Raw genomic sequence first — 15209 nt, 5'->3', positions numbered from 1 at the left:
GAAATATCAATGTGTAACTGTAAATACATATATATAAAGGACAAAGCACTCACAAGTGTTTAGCAACTTTCTTAAGAAAAGCAAGTATCCGAGTAAAAAAAGAAAAAAAATCAGATTAGGGAAACATTAAAAAAATAAAAAGAATACATATCCCACTAATCCATACTAGCATGCCAGGAAAACTTAAAGACAATTTGGAATAAACTTCACAAATTCTTACAATTAGGAAATACATGACGAATAACATCATGAATAAGACTTCAAATTAGGTCCTCAAATTAGCAAGTGACCAAGAAGTATATGCTTTGCCAATTTCAGTTCAAATCAAAATACTTTATGATAAAAGCATATTTTTAGTACTTTTACAAATAAGTGAGTGAGTTCTCTGGAATAAGATTCTTCACTCACGTTATTTTTTTCCTGTGGTGTCAGAAACAACCCTTTCAATATGATTTTTGCAAATCTGCAAATTGAAAGGGACAATTAACATGTAATCTCATATGAAGTTAGAGTCTTTGAAAAAAGGACAAAAAACTTTTAAATATGAATCTTGGAAAAGTTAAAAGTTTCGGGTTTTGGTTGGTTGTCTGTTGGTTTGGTTTTTTTTTCTTTCACTTTAATAACTGCCTGAACTCCTGCACTAACCTGATGACACACTCATTTACTATATTTTCTTATGCCCGTTATTCAGTTGTTGGCAGGAATACAACTTCATTTAGCAACAGCTTGGACCCCTCAGTAAGGGAATGTGTACATAGTAGCTCTCTAATCTTGCTGCCCAGCTGCTAAGACAGTCACATGAGTCACTTGCTGCCTTTAGAGCAACACACACCACTTGCTGAATTTAGAGACATTCTCTGTTTCTGCACTGGTCATACGTATAAATTGAGTAATACCCTATCCTAATCACACACAAAACTGTTCTCCGTGGTTTTTTGGTTTTGCTTTGTTTTGGTGGGTTTTTTTCAATTTAAACCGGTGAGTCAAAGAACGTATTTCTCACTAATGCAGTTAAAAACCCAGCTCCAAAAAGTGATTTATGTACCAGTTTTCAGCATTATCGTTTTCACTCCAGCTAGGTTAGCTTCAGGATTCAGTTCAAATGTAGGTAACTTCATCTAATTGCTCAGTGAAAATCCAGCCCTGAAAGAACCAGGAACTCTATCTGCCAGGACAATTCAGCATACAGCTTCGGAACAAACCACTTTACAACAATTCCTTCCTTATCAGGATCTTAAACTGTGACTGTTTGGAACAGCACCTTCTTCAACAGTCTATTTTAAAACAATTTACAGAAAGACTGGCACAGTTACTTTCATGCAGCGCTTCTGTCTACTGATACTTAAATCTCCTTGTGGAAAATAACTTTATTTATTAACATAATCTACAGGCACTACATAGGAAGTGCTATCACACACAAACAGCACGCAGCCTTACAGCAAAAACACTGTGAGGATAATCTTTTGTGGATTGTCACTGCGCCCTCAGTGTAGGCCCTACAATGTTTCATTTTGCTCTGTATCACACTCTTTCCAGTATTTTCACTGCAGTTTATTATGGCACTGTTCTTTGCAGATAGTTGAATACGGAAGTGATCAACAACACAACGTATTATGCTCGTATTACGGCCATAGGTGTTTAGACTACCAGTGTAACAAAAAGCCCATAGAATCATACTTCAAGGTATAGAGTTAATGCCACCAAAACCAAGGGTTCTTTTAGATTATATGAAACACACTTATCCAGTTCAAAAATACCTTGGCCCAAAAATTACAAGAGGTGTTTAGTGTCCCTAAAGAAGAAAGCAGCATGTCAAACCTTACCTACCTCTGTCAGTTTCACGTACAACCAAGCTTTCCTTAAAATGGTCTTTACAGACTTCTTGCCAGTAGGAAATCATAGTAGGCAATGTCCCAACTCACCAGTTGAGCAGCAGCATTTTTTCAAGTTAAATACTCTAATCTGTCAGATAACATTAAATGCAGCTCCGTAACTAGCCAGAATAGTATCAAGTAGTAACAACTGAAGTTTTCACTTATCCTGTGCCATTCTGAATCAGCATTTGTAACAATAAATGAAAATAGCTATTTCTAAGCTGTTTCAGCAAACTTTGCACCCTAACTCAACTTGCAAATCCAAGCAAATTCCTTGTACTGGCATTTAATACCTAAAAAGTAGGTGTTAAAAAGTAGTCACTGATGTTCACAGCGGCAGTCAACCTACAGTCAAACTTCAGGCTGACACATACGTATCTACTGTTCTTACAATTAACATGTAAGATTTCTGAAATCAAAAGATAAGGCAGAACTACATTTTTCTGTTGTATTTTTTGCATTTCACAGAATTTTCTGCCAAGTCAGTACTGCCAATTCCCATGTTCATGTGACACATTATACAGTGACAGTATGCAATTATAAACATTGAATGAGGAAAATGCAACTTCAGAAAATAAAGTGGCAGAGGAACATGCAGCAAGATTAGCAATTGAAACTACTAATGCAGTTGAACTTCAGAGTTTCCAATCCAGCTGGCATAAATTCTCATCCTCCTTTACTCTATCTTTCCTACAACTGGTATAGCATTCCACTCAGGTATTTGGCTATCACAACACAGTATTCTACATCAAAATTAGGAATTGCTACACTGCACACACTGAGAAAAGGTTTTTGCATATACCATTTTTAAGCAACAATTTGACTTGAATAACCAAAATGCCTTAAAGCAGGCCAAACCATGCTGACATGTAAAACAATTCTTGGAAAAAAGGCTGCAATTTGATAATGCATGTACTGTGCATTCAATTAAAGAAACCTCTCTCCTCAAGAATTTGAGTTTATGAGTATTTTTCTGAGATAACCTGAAGCCTGTCAGATGGACTCTAGTAAGAGGTAGCTGCCTGGAACAAAAACACTGCCTACAGAATGATGTATGATGGCTTAATGGATTAGCATGTTAAAAGCATAATCTCTTTGGACAAAGCTATTAAGTGGTCTTAGGAAAAAAAGTATAAGATGTTAATTCTGTTTTCCAATAAACATAACTTTTGATCTGCTGAGTCAGAGGTGTTACGCATAATCATCGCAGCAGGAGTACAATGCTATTTGTATTTGTTTGGAGGAAAAAGCATGAGCACAATTCCATGAAAATAAGAAGGAAAAAAAAAAAAAATCACTGAGCAAAATTCAATTAAAGGCAAATACACCAGAGAGAAACAGTATTTTCCGACAAAACAAAACACTTGTTTTCCTAGGTACAATCCCCATTACCAGTAAGTCAACTCCATGCAGTATTTACATTCAGGTTTTATAACCTACACTTCCAACGTTGGACTAAAATACTTTGTGCTACTACATCAGTACCATACCACTTCTCTATGTATCACTTTTAATTCTAAATTCAAACTCACAAAACCAACAAGCTAACTAACCTTAGAAAGCACTTTAGAATACACTATCTGCATGCAGTAGAAAAATCTGGTGTTTGTACAGCTCATAGAAATAATAATGGCAGGGTCCTGAATACCTACCATGCCTAGGTACCTAACCTTTACACTACAAAAAAAAAAACAAAAACAAACCCCCCAAAAATGGATGTACATGGACAAAACAGATTTTTTTTTTCTGTTTTCTTTTGATCAAGTTCTGATGTTTTCTTTAGTGAAAACTATATTCCTCTAAAGGTAGGTTATGTATTATTTTCATAAATATATTGATACAACACACATTCCCTGAGAGATCCAAGCCATTTGCTAAATGAATCTCCCACAACAGATATCCATGTATTACTTAGTTATAAAGCATCATCAGATTAGCATAGCAGGTATTTGTCTCTGCTTTTTAGACATGTAAATATTTTTCCAAGATCTTTAATAAAAGGATTTTTGTCCTTTTCAAACACTCTGACTTTGTATGTGGTTACACTGATTGCCCTTTCAAGTTGATAGACTTGTAAAAATCATCCTGAAGTGCCCATTTCTGACAGCGGAGGAAAAAATGAACATGTCAGTGAGTGAAGGAAGGATCTTATTCCAAATAATTGATTTATTTGTTAAAATCAGAGTAAAGCAGTTCTCTGTCCGCACAACAGAAAAAGACCAGTCCTTCACTGCAGGTCTACCCCTTCCACATTTAGGACACTGCAGTTCCATCATTAAGAAGCATCGCCTGCTGAGAGGCACATGATTCTACTGTTCCATGATGTAGCCTTAATGACCAGCAGTTTCCAAATAATGTTAAAAAAATTACTGGTTTCAACCTATAAAACCCCCAACCCTGACAAGCTTGATTCTTGACAACCTGAAAGATCAACCGCTTTCATGAATGCTACCTGAAACAATCTCAAATACGCATTACAGTAAAACAAAACACCAAGAAATAAACAGATGGGGAAGTACCACTCACTCTCTGAGAAACATTTCCACTTTAACACAGATTTCATTCTGAGACAAGCTTAAAATGTTAGCATTGCAGACTATACAGTTACTACTGTACATTTACTAATGACCCACCCAGAATTAGATAGATGGAAATGATGATATTTGGAAAGCATGAAGTAGAGGCTGCATACCCTGAAGGTCACAGTGAAAAGAACTGTCAGCGTCCAACTGGACTTTAACAAGCTTTGCCAGAGGGACCCAGGACATGCATTTTTATTGACTGTTCAATTTAAATTGTTCTGATTTATAGCAAAGCACTGCTGAAGAGGCCAAGGAAAGTTTCAAATAATCTGGTCAAGATCAGATAGGAAAACAAAGTCTATGTCTTCCATCTACAAATTCTGTAGTTCAGGTGATTTAAAAACTTTGCCAGCCACTGCAACATATAAAAAAACTACCAAGAAATGGAATTCCTAAACAACTGATGAATGCAACAAGTGGCAGGGAAAAAACAAACAAACAACAAAAAAATCACACAAACAAAAAAAAAACATTTTTATCATCACATAACAAGTCTACAAATACCTAAAGCAAGAAGATAGAATACTCAGGCTCTTCAGGCCTGATCTCTGCCACGCACAGTCAGGGAGTATACATATTTTTGACTATATACTCTCTCAGATGTACCCCCAAACACCAAAACACATCATGAATTAAGGAAATTGCTAAGTAATAGTTCATTCATAAGAAGGATACAAATACATTTACGATCTCCATCCACTAGACCTCTTACCTTCCTACAAAGGCCTAAGTTACAAAAGATTTGGAGAGGGAGATACATGGATAGATAATCCTCCAATCATTGTTGGCAGCAAAAGTGGTGGTGAATTTTTATGTATATTGGGAAAGGAAGAATTAATAATGAAACTAGCTCAATATCTGAATGAAACAAATGTGATTCAAGTACTACTTCAGGTAACAGTTACAGAGCACCTGAAACCTGACAGCAAATTTCTGCCTGCCTTTAAGGTTTTTTGTTAAGCTACCTACATAAAACCTTTGTGCTAAAACTACCACCAAATATCCAACCACCTCCTTAACGATAAATGTTGGACGCTTACAGAAAGCGTTATTTGACCTTAAACCACATTTTAACAACAAAAACTATGAAAGGAATAGGAGAGGTTTAGGTCATCTGTGACATCTTTGAGGGTTTGCTCAGGGTTGACTTTCTAGTCCTTGATTTCTGATAACTGGAACACACAGCACAGTACTCTAGTACTTATTCAAACACAACTTTGGGGAATTTGACCTGCTTAATGAAGAACTGTGGAGTTCACCTCAAGATAACTGAATGTATTATCAGTTTCGAGGCTGCACCATTACTATGCAGCCAAAATCACAAATTCTTAGGATTTAAATATTTTGAGACTGAGGAGCAGTGATTCAAGCCATTAGAGCCCCTTCCTGACCACAGCTCGCATTCCACTCAGGGCTTGAAGAAAGATCCAGTCTCCTTTTATGCTCAATATTTTTTATTAGACAAACTGCAGAAAAATAGAAAATAACAATACATATTCAACCTTGCCAAACTAAAGCACCTTTCTACTCCAACCAAATGAATGGATACTCAATGTAGTTTAAAACTGCTTTAAATGCACTTCCTTTTCAGTAAAAATATTTAAATACACTGAAGAGTAAGAAGTTTGTTTTACATGATGCATAGATAAAAAAACTGTACTAGAAACTGAAATGTATTACTCAAGATGGACTTAACTTACATTCTCAAATATTCTTAAGTGGTCAAGTTCTCAAAAGTAAAATGATACTGTATTACAGAGGAGACCTCTAAACCCATTTCTCCTTCCCTCTCCCTCCAAAACCTATTTCATAGCTTATCATTTCTGAAAGTGTAATCTAGATTTGTTTGCCTTCTACAGCAATTGATGCTAGGAGAGTGTTCGAGTATTTCTTATAAGGAATAGTGATATCACATATTTGATTAACACTACAAGGCTGCAAAACCCGACATCTTTTCCTCATAGGCTAGTTTAACATTCAGCCAGTTTGGGACTATTCCCATCATCTAAATACCATTACATTTGCGTTCCCCATGTTATACTACACCCAATTTTTATACTTGTAGCATCATCAGCACAAGTTAATTCCACAGTACCCCTCAGCACATTTTTTCTAGTACAAAAATTATCATGACCAACACTTAATGAAATACAAATTCATTCTGAGGGAATGAGAGAGGTTTAAACAAGTGAAAGAACTGCTGGGCTCAGGAACGAGTGTATCCAAAAGAAAAGGATACACTCGTCCAGCTAAGACAAAAACCCTTTAAAATTACAACAGGGAAAACATTGCATTTTACAAGTAATTAGAAATTAAATGAGCTTGATATAAATATTTCACATATAGATTTTAAAGCAATTTCAACACATATTAAAACCAGCCTGAATAATTAGGATAATTAACATATTATGATTCCCGGTTAACTTTTTAAGTAATAAATAGTGTAACTTTGCTGTTTAGGAACAAAGCTGATTTCACTGTACTGGTATGCTTATAACTGTACTTAAACACCATTTAAAATAGCATGTAGCAACACCATCCTTTGACAGATGCAATAATATTTTTATTACTTTTTCTGAAACTGATTAAAATACAGCCATAAGCTATATATTTGTGCTGGGGTATAATTAGAAGTGGTAAGTCTAAACACAAACCCAGTATTCAAAAGAATTAAAGAAAACTGTCAAGTTACAGAGGAAAAAAATTCTACAGATTCCAATTAATTGGCATTTATTGTGATCAGCTATGTCCAAGCTCTTCTCTAAGCTATGTGGTTCACCATTTCCTAATGTCTTAGATGAAACAAGTTCTGGATGTATCGACCACAATAACTTCCAGCGAACAAAATAAGTTTGAACAATGTCCATATTTATCTTTTAAACACAGCATAAAATCCTGACAGGATTTGAAATTTGGTTTATTTTAGTTTAATACTCACTCTTCTTGAAGTACTTGTGAGGGTAAGAGAGCCAGTAGCTGGTAGCTAGCACCACAAATTCACACCTTTGCAGTGTATCATCTTATGAAAACCTAAGAACAGCTGTAGGCAATTTCTACTTTTACATATATTGTACCTATACTTCCATGTGGTAAATACAGTATTAAGGCTTGCATGTAGGCAGCTGTAGTAAATGAACAATTAGTACAAATGAAAATTCCACATGTGACAGTAAGAGTTTGAAGAAACTTAACATTTACAAACTTGTAAATGTTTTATTACTAACTATACAGGCTTGATTGAAATTTAATAGAGAGCTGCCAGAATCTCTTTCTGCCTTTCCTTCAAACAGGTCTCTTTAAAAAAAAACAAAACAAAACCAAAACAACAACAAAAAACAAACGACAACCAAGAAAAAAAGAAAATCCTATTGCAAAGACATAATGTCATCCCTAAACAGCCAGATGTTACCTTAAAAGGGGTGTGTGTATATCTGTAGTACGTATAAATGTAACGTCCATGAGAAATACAGGTACCATGATTTAGACAGTTCTATTAGAAGTGAGAAACACTTGGGATAGAAATCTGATTTGCATACACATGGTCTTTCTGCTGCTCAAACATTCAGTGTAATAAGATCTCATTAATTCAGAATCAGATGATTTGCAGGGCTTTTTAGAGAACCCATGCACTAGTAAATCTGATATCATGCAGTATACAAGCAGATACTCAATAAATGAACAGGGAAGATAAGTTTTCTGACATTCTTGTTCTTTCATTACTTGGCAATTCACAGTAAACATGAAGAAGACAAAATCAACCATCTACATCTTGTTTCATGAGAAATACTTCAGATTTGACAGTCTCCAAAGCATAATGTGACCCACAACCATAAAGAAAAGCTTTTAGGGTGAAAGTTAGTGATACACAGCATCAGGCTACCAGGTAAATTACCTGTATCATATGTAAATCTACATGCAATCTGCACGGTGAAATGATATCAAATGAAGTATTATATACATAATAGGGAAGAGATTATTGTTAGATTATTATTAGTTATCCTAACCTTGGTAAAAAAAACAACTTCGACAAATAATTCCCCTTATGCACTTTCTAATCTGATTTCTAGGGATATTCTCCATTAAGAGAGGAATTTAGCACATTAAGTGCAAAAGAAGATTATAGCGATTCAGTTCTCTATAACAGACACTTTCTGCATTTTTCCAAGTTCCTTTACATAGTTATTTCTTAATTGCATCTGATGGCAGTTCTAGGTTTTACTTTCCTGATTCCCATCTGACTTCTCAAAGCTGATTTGAGCTATTTTACTTCAGAGCTTTGAGTTATTGTTCTATATATTACAGCCACAGTTGTCTACATACATTAGTTTTATCTATCTCACTTTTTTGTTTTATACTAGTTCAGACCTGTTTGTTGGAGGGGTGTTGTGTTTTGGTCTTTTTTTAGTCTGTTTTTCATCTTTCCTTTAAATAAATAAAATTATGCACACTGGGCCACATTCTACTTTCTTTGTGCCCTCTTGTAAGTCTACTAAAACCACCATAGTTGGACATGCATAAAATAGCCCATCGCTCTGGCCATGTATTTTAATGTATTTGACAAGGTATCTCTACACTCTGAACAGACAGTGAATTAGGAAAGGGACAGAAGTTATTACAAAGGTGGCTATAATAGAAACCGATTTATTCCTTCCACTCCAGAATAACTATATAAGCTTTCCCACTTTTTACTGTTAAGTATGTACTTATGTAGTCTTCTCAAAACCCTATGTGCAGCGGTTAATTTTAATGCCATGATCCTACAGTAACTGTTTACAAGAGATGCAGGGTCCACTTAAATATTAACAGTTTTAATATACCCTATGAGAAGGCCCCATACTGTATAACTATGATCACATAACTGTTTTCAAAAAGTTGTATCTTGTAAAAAATTTAACCCCCCCATCTAATTCTATTCATTTCTGCTAATTCATCCTTCGAAGATGAGACAGGAACAGGTGAACACTGATACTGAAGTAGACAAAAAACACTTTAACAAACCAATCTAAATAAAAGTAAAACTGAAATTGCAGTAACAGTTACCAGTTCTGTTCAATATTAGGCTTTTATAACTGGCTTACAATTAGAACTTTTCACATTTGATGTCTGGTGGACAACAGGTCATTTAAAATGCATTAGTAACTGCAATCTACTGAGTTTCACATAAAGGGTCCCTATATTCCTTGAAAAATTAAAAATAAAATACAGGCAGCTGTGTAAGTGATTATATTGACAGTTGATTTTTCACATTCAAATTACAAGTTCATACAATTTAAAAAATTAATATAAATTTACTTTAAATCTATATGTGATTTTTTTATTAGCAGGAAAAAACCACAACCCTCTACTAAGAAGATCTTCAGATAAATGAAAAAAAAATCCCTTACACTTCAGAAATGTAAACATTTTACTTCTGATCAATATAAAAAGTTACTTTGTTCTAATATATGAATTATTTTTAAATAGTTTTTTAAGGCTACCTAAATGTTTGGTAATTGGCGAAAGATGCTTAACAGTTCAGTGGATAGACACTGCACTTTTCTTTCAAAAGCAATGTAAGCTAAATCCTCACTGGTAGCAGGTATTTGGAGAGTATCTCCTTGAAAACAAGTGCTCTCTCACTTTGGTGGTGGTGGCTACTAGCTCCTTTTAAATCTACATTGATTTGAGAATGGTCTAATTGCTCTAACATATTTCACATTTTCCAGAGTATCTCCCTTTTGTAAACAGATAAACTTGTTCAATAACCCTCCCAAAAGGTACTTTCTGACAAAAACTGGTTTTAAATATGTGAGAGATTCCAGATACAAAAGTTAAACTTATGCTTTAGACTCTGAAGTAAAACATCTCTTTTAACAAAATAACCATGAACAGTTACAAACAGTGGTTTATTTAGAACATGAGCAGTGCCCTCTTTAACCCTTAATTTTAAAACACTTGCACTACACTGAAAGGAGGAGACTTAAGGGCACCATTTTGACTGACTAGCTGCGGAGATGGACAACCATTAGAAATGCCTGCACTTTGTATCCAGTGCCTTTTGGAATGACACAAACTTTTAAAAAGCTTCTTAATTTAATCTCAAAGTTCTATACTGGGAAACTCATTTTTCAGGATAATTACTAAATGAAAAGTACACACCAAGAGACACACTTGAACTAAGCATTCAAGAAAAGATGAATGCATGTCAGTTTAGATTTCTGTGTTTGCTGTACTGTTACAGAATACCATAGTTATTAACTTTAAAGCATTATTGAATAGGATTGGTAAGTATCTAAAAGGGATTTTAATACATTTATAACTCCCCAGTTTACCTACAAAAAGTAGGGTAACTTTGGCAGCAACAGCTTATTTGCTTCCCCAGATGTTTAGATTTTAAAAAAATCTTGAAAAAATAATACTGAACAATGTATAGAATCAAAGCAACATATAATACAGATAATTATCTTAACTCTTATAAGAAACTTTGAAAGTTACTTTTGATTTTATTAAACACCACATCATCCCTGCAAGAATAATTCAGTTTTCTACAAAAAAGAGAGTAAGTTTGTAAAAAACAATCCTAAACAACATTTACCTTCTGCCATCATTATCCCCATCTGGATTATACCTTAAAATTAAACCCAGCTCAGGAGAGTATCAAATTGTGTGAGAACACCCTTTCCTCTCTTTCCCCCCTATGTCCTGAATTTTATACTATGGTTGGATACCCTGAATTTACTTTGTAATGCATAACTGTAAGTCAAGAAAGATACTCCACAATGTGTGCTTCTGCCTTTTTTCAGGATTACAATATTAATGATTTAGAAGCTCTTAATTAAGTAAAAATGTAGTAGCACATTAAACACTTCATACTGATGATCACAGACACAGTATTTGAGGAGTTCTTAAATACTGCTCTCAGTACCATTAAGTAGTTTATGAATAAAGTTAGTTCTGCACATCTACTAGTACTTATCTACCCTGCTACATCAAAAACACCGACACATGGTGTGCTGCTATTAATTTATCAAATTTCTATGCATTTCAGCATAATGTTACTTCAGTCAATAAAAAGAACACTGTATGAAATATTTGGAAAGGAACTTTGAAGTATGAATTCTTTAAAACTATAAAAGAGATCTCTAAATCATAAAAAACAGCTTTGAAAAAAATGTTCAATTTCATTCCTTTATACAAACTGATTAATCTGTCTTCCTTAATGAGACTTTTTTCTAGCCTAAGAGTAGCTAGTGTGATTTAATTTTCACAACTGTGAGTCACTGGAAAACTTTGAAATTTCTTCCAAAATCTCTAACCACAAGACTATGCCAGTCAACAACTACTACATAACAGCTTCTTCGGTCACACTTGCAGAAAATGTACAGACAATTTGCAAACACATGCTATTTAATACAGAGAGCTATCACAATTGATACTCAACTTTCACAAGTTCAAAAAAAAAAACTATTTGCTGAAACTGCCTCCCTACAAGTTCAGTACTCCATCTTCCCTCTTGAGAACCACATACCTGTATTCAATTTTTAATCTAGAATTGAATACAAAGACTACAAAAACAAGGCAAATGTAAAAGAAACACTGTAATTCCGCATAAAGATACCAGATTGCCATGTTAAGAGGTGATGCAAGTTTCTTAAATAGAACATTTCAATAAAAATTAAAATACATAGGGAAAAGCAAAGCATTTCACATCATTACAGTCAAACATTTATAAGTTAAAAATTAAGCAAAAAAACTGTATCAGCCAGAACCCATGCTAAAATCATGCATGCACACACACATGCACACATATACATGAAACTAGACCACACTTAGGATGATTTTTCTTTTTTAAAACAAAGCCAGAGGCAACTCTTCCAAGTGATGTTATAATTACACAGCTAAGGTGTACTTGTAAAAAGCCCCTACTCTGGCCAATTAAAACCTACAGTTATTTTCACAATTTTCCAAACCTTTTGGGACTGTTCAGAAAGTTTAAGCATAGAACAAGCTCCACAATACTTTTCAACAAACTCAGGTGTCCCCAACAAAACTTAACTTATTCAAAGTAAAAATAACGTACTTCACAACTTCTGCAAAATGCCTGTGAAGCTGCCCTGTGCACACAGGTTTCCTCCCTGGGAGTTCATAGCCAGCAGAACAGCACTAGGTTTTAATATTAAACAACCTGAGACCATTTCATTTCTGCAACACCCATTCCAAAAAAAACGCTCTCCAAAACGCAGCATTTTAATTGACACACCAAGAGAACTCCCCTGAAGACCTGCGACACACAAAAGAATTGCTTTCATCCAAACGAGTCTGCACGTTTTCCCCTATTATCTTGCCTTAATTTATCAAACCAGGGCCGATTTGACGCCTTTCCATTACAAAAATAGACAACGAACCATCCCTCTGCTAGAGGCATCATCTCTGCAGAGGTGATGATAACCCTAGGAAAAGAGAACCTGTCTCTTTAAAATGCCCTGCTATGTCCCTGATCCCACGTGGAACCAACATCAGCAGCACTTTCGCATTAACTTCAATGTGAGGCGAGATGAGGCATCATTATTTTGCATAATTAAAACGAGGAGACTGCAGAACACATTCTTTGTAGGAGACAAACAGGTGAACTAAACGTGCCAGGGAAATCAGCAACCACCCGCAGAAGAGGTGCCCTGTGCCTGAGCCCTCTCTGCTTTCCCTATGGAGCATTACCTCAACCCCACACTACTCTGAAGAATTCAGTTTAAAGAGAGGAGGGAGCCACCAGGAAAACTGGAAATTCAAAGGCAACGAAAATGCACTTTATAAACCGGAAAGGTTTACTCTTTGCCTCACACATCCTAATTAGATCAGGAAAGTGACACTACAAAGGCATTACATTCCGGCCCGGGGAGGGACGCAAAAAAAAAGGAAAAAAAAAAAAAAGGAAAAAAAAAGGGGGGGGGGGGGTGGTGATAAAAGAAACAAACAAACAAAAAGAAAATAGAGGAAAAGAAAGGGGCCCCCATCTCCCCAAGACCCCCAAACATACAAAAAAGCATCTTAAAAGGAAGTTATAAAACAGTACATATAGCATTTATCTTATCTAGAATCACTCCACATTACCCCCAAGTTATGCACTTTCTGCACTATCATCTCCCCCTACCTCTCTCTCCTGAAAGGGATTTTCACGTTTTCTCATTGTCGGTGGCGAGTTATAAGAGGCTTTTGCCTTTCCAAAGAATTCATCAACAAAAAAAAAAATAATAAATATTAACTCTTTGCTCCCTGAAACCTTAAAACGGTCTCGGGAAGACACGGGTTTTATTCTGTTACCTTGACGAAGAAAAGGGGGAGCAGCCCCGATTTTTAGGTATTTTTTGGCATTTTTTTTCTGATTTTTATTTTGTTATATGCCTCAGTTCTCCCTCCATTTTGGTTGTTTATGATACTGACAACAAGCTGTCCCTGCTCTCTCTCTCTCTCTCTCTCTCTCTCCGGATCTCTCCTGCTTTCAGTTAGCAAACCCCCCTCCCCAATGCAACACGACTCAGCACTTACTTGGATCCACACTTTTCTCTAAACACACATCGATGGGGAAGGGAAAAGCTTCTGGGCCACTCGGAGGGGGAGAGCAGGCAAATTCGTTTCTTTATTACGAAAAAAAAAACTTTTGTCCAAAAAACGACGGGAAAGGGGAACCGAGTGCCCCAAAGTCACTCCGGATCCCCCCAAAGACGCAGCCGCCAGGTCCGGGGGACACCCCACGGGTAGCCGGGTCCACGGGGAAAATTTCTGTGCGAAATTCGGCCGGTTTGATGCGGGGGGCGAATTTATATTAATTTTTTCCCTCATTTTTCGGCACCGCGGTCTCTAATGTCTTCCGCTCCCTCTCGCCGCTCTAGCCGCTGTCATTGCATTCACAGCACAGGCTCCGGAGAGGCGAGGAGGGGAGGGGGCGGCCGCGCAGCTCCTGCTACTGCCCCACTGCCGCAGCCGCGGCCCCAGCCCCGGCCCGCCGCGGGGGTCGGCGGCGGCGGGCACCCCGCGCCCTCCTGCCGTCCCCCGGGCAGACCGCTGCCTCGCCCGCTCGCTCGCGAACCAACATAGCGCCGCGGGGAGGGAGGGAGGGGAGGAGTGGAGGAAACTCCTGAGAGAGGGCTTTTTTTTTTTTCTGAAAATCATCTCTTTTTCCCTCCGAGGGAGGGGAAGGGGGGGCACCGCTCGCCTCAGCTCTCCACCCCAGCTCTTCCCCTCCGGGGAAGTCCGACGCGGGGCGGTGGGGGGCTGCGGGAGATGGGGGGGGGGGGAGAGAGAGAGAGGGATGGAAGGGAGGGATGGTTAACACAAACTTTTCCTCACTGCTCCTCTCTCCTCTCCCCCCTCCTTCTCCTCCTCCCCTTTCATAATTTAAATAACCCTGATATTTCCCTGCTAAACCCCGGCGCCTGCCCCCCAAACCCGCAGCAGACTCACCGCGGGAGCCTCAGCATCCCCTCTGCGCCCCGTTTCCACCCTTTACAGTGTTCTCCGATTTTTCTGTAATTTTTTTCCCATATTTCGGGCTGGACGCGGCGGGCCTGGAAATTGTTTGCTTTCCCGTCTTTCCAGCAGCCATTGTAGTGTATGCGCTGCGGTGCAGCCCAGCCTGCCGCACACGCCGCGCCCACACCGCCCGCCGCCCACACGCACCGCGGGTTGGACACCTCCCCCAGTCAGTCAGGGCCGCAGCCGCGCCCCGCAGCCGGCGCCTCCGGCCCGCGCCGCCAGCCCCGTTGGTGGAAGGAGGCGC

General features: G+C 37.5%; 1 protein-coding gene across 7 annotated transcripts in view; it reads right to left on the bottom strand.

Moving 5' to 3' along the window:
* The window catches only part of PLAG1 (PLAG1 zinc finger), a 52771-nt gene extending 37643 nt beyond the window's left edge, over positions 1–15128 (bottom strand). For 5 of the 7 annotated variants that reach the window (XM_061448443.1, XM_061448441.1, XM_061448439.1 and 2 more), the window contains exon 1: positions 14894–15128. The gene's annotated coding sequence lies outside the window, so the exon portion shown is untranslated. Of the gene's footprint in view, positions 1–13978; positions 14471–14893 lie in introns of those variants that run through there. The other 2 variants (XM_061448444.1, XM_061448440.1) reach the window with 2 other exon arrangements.
* Positions 15129–15209: the final 81 nt, after the last annotated feature.

This window comes from Pezoporus flaviventris, unplaced genomic scaffold (genome assembly GCF_033815535.1).
Source record: "Pezoporus flaviventris isolate CSIRO_AGI_PZ_B2104156 unplaced genomic scaffold, CSIRO_AGI_Pfla_v1 ptg000007l, whole genome shotgun sequence".
Classification (NCBI taxonomy): Eukaryota; Metazoa; Chordata; class Aves; order Psittaciformes; family Psittacidae; genus Pezoporus; species Pezoporus flaviventris.
The sequence above is the reverse complement of the archived record's forward strand: the minus strand, read 5'-3'. Positions and strand labels throughout refer to the sequence as shown.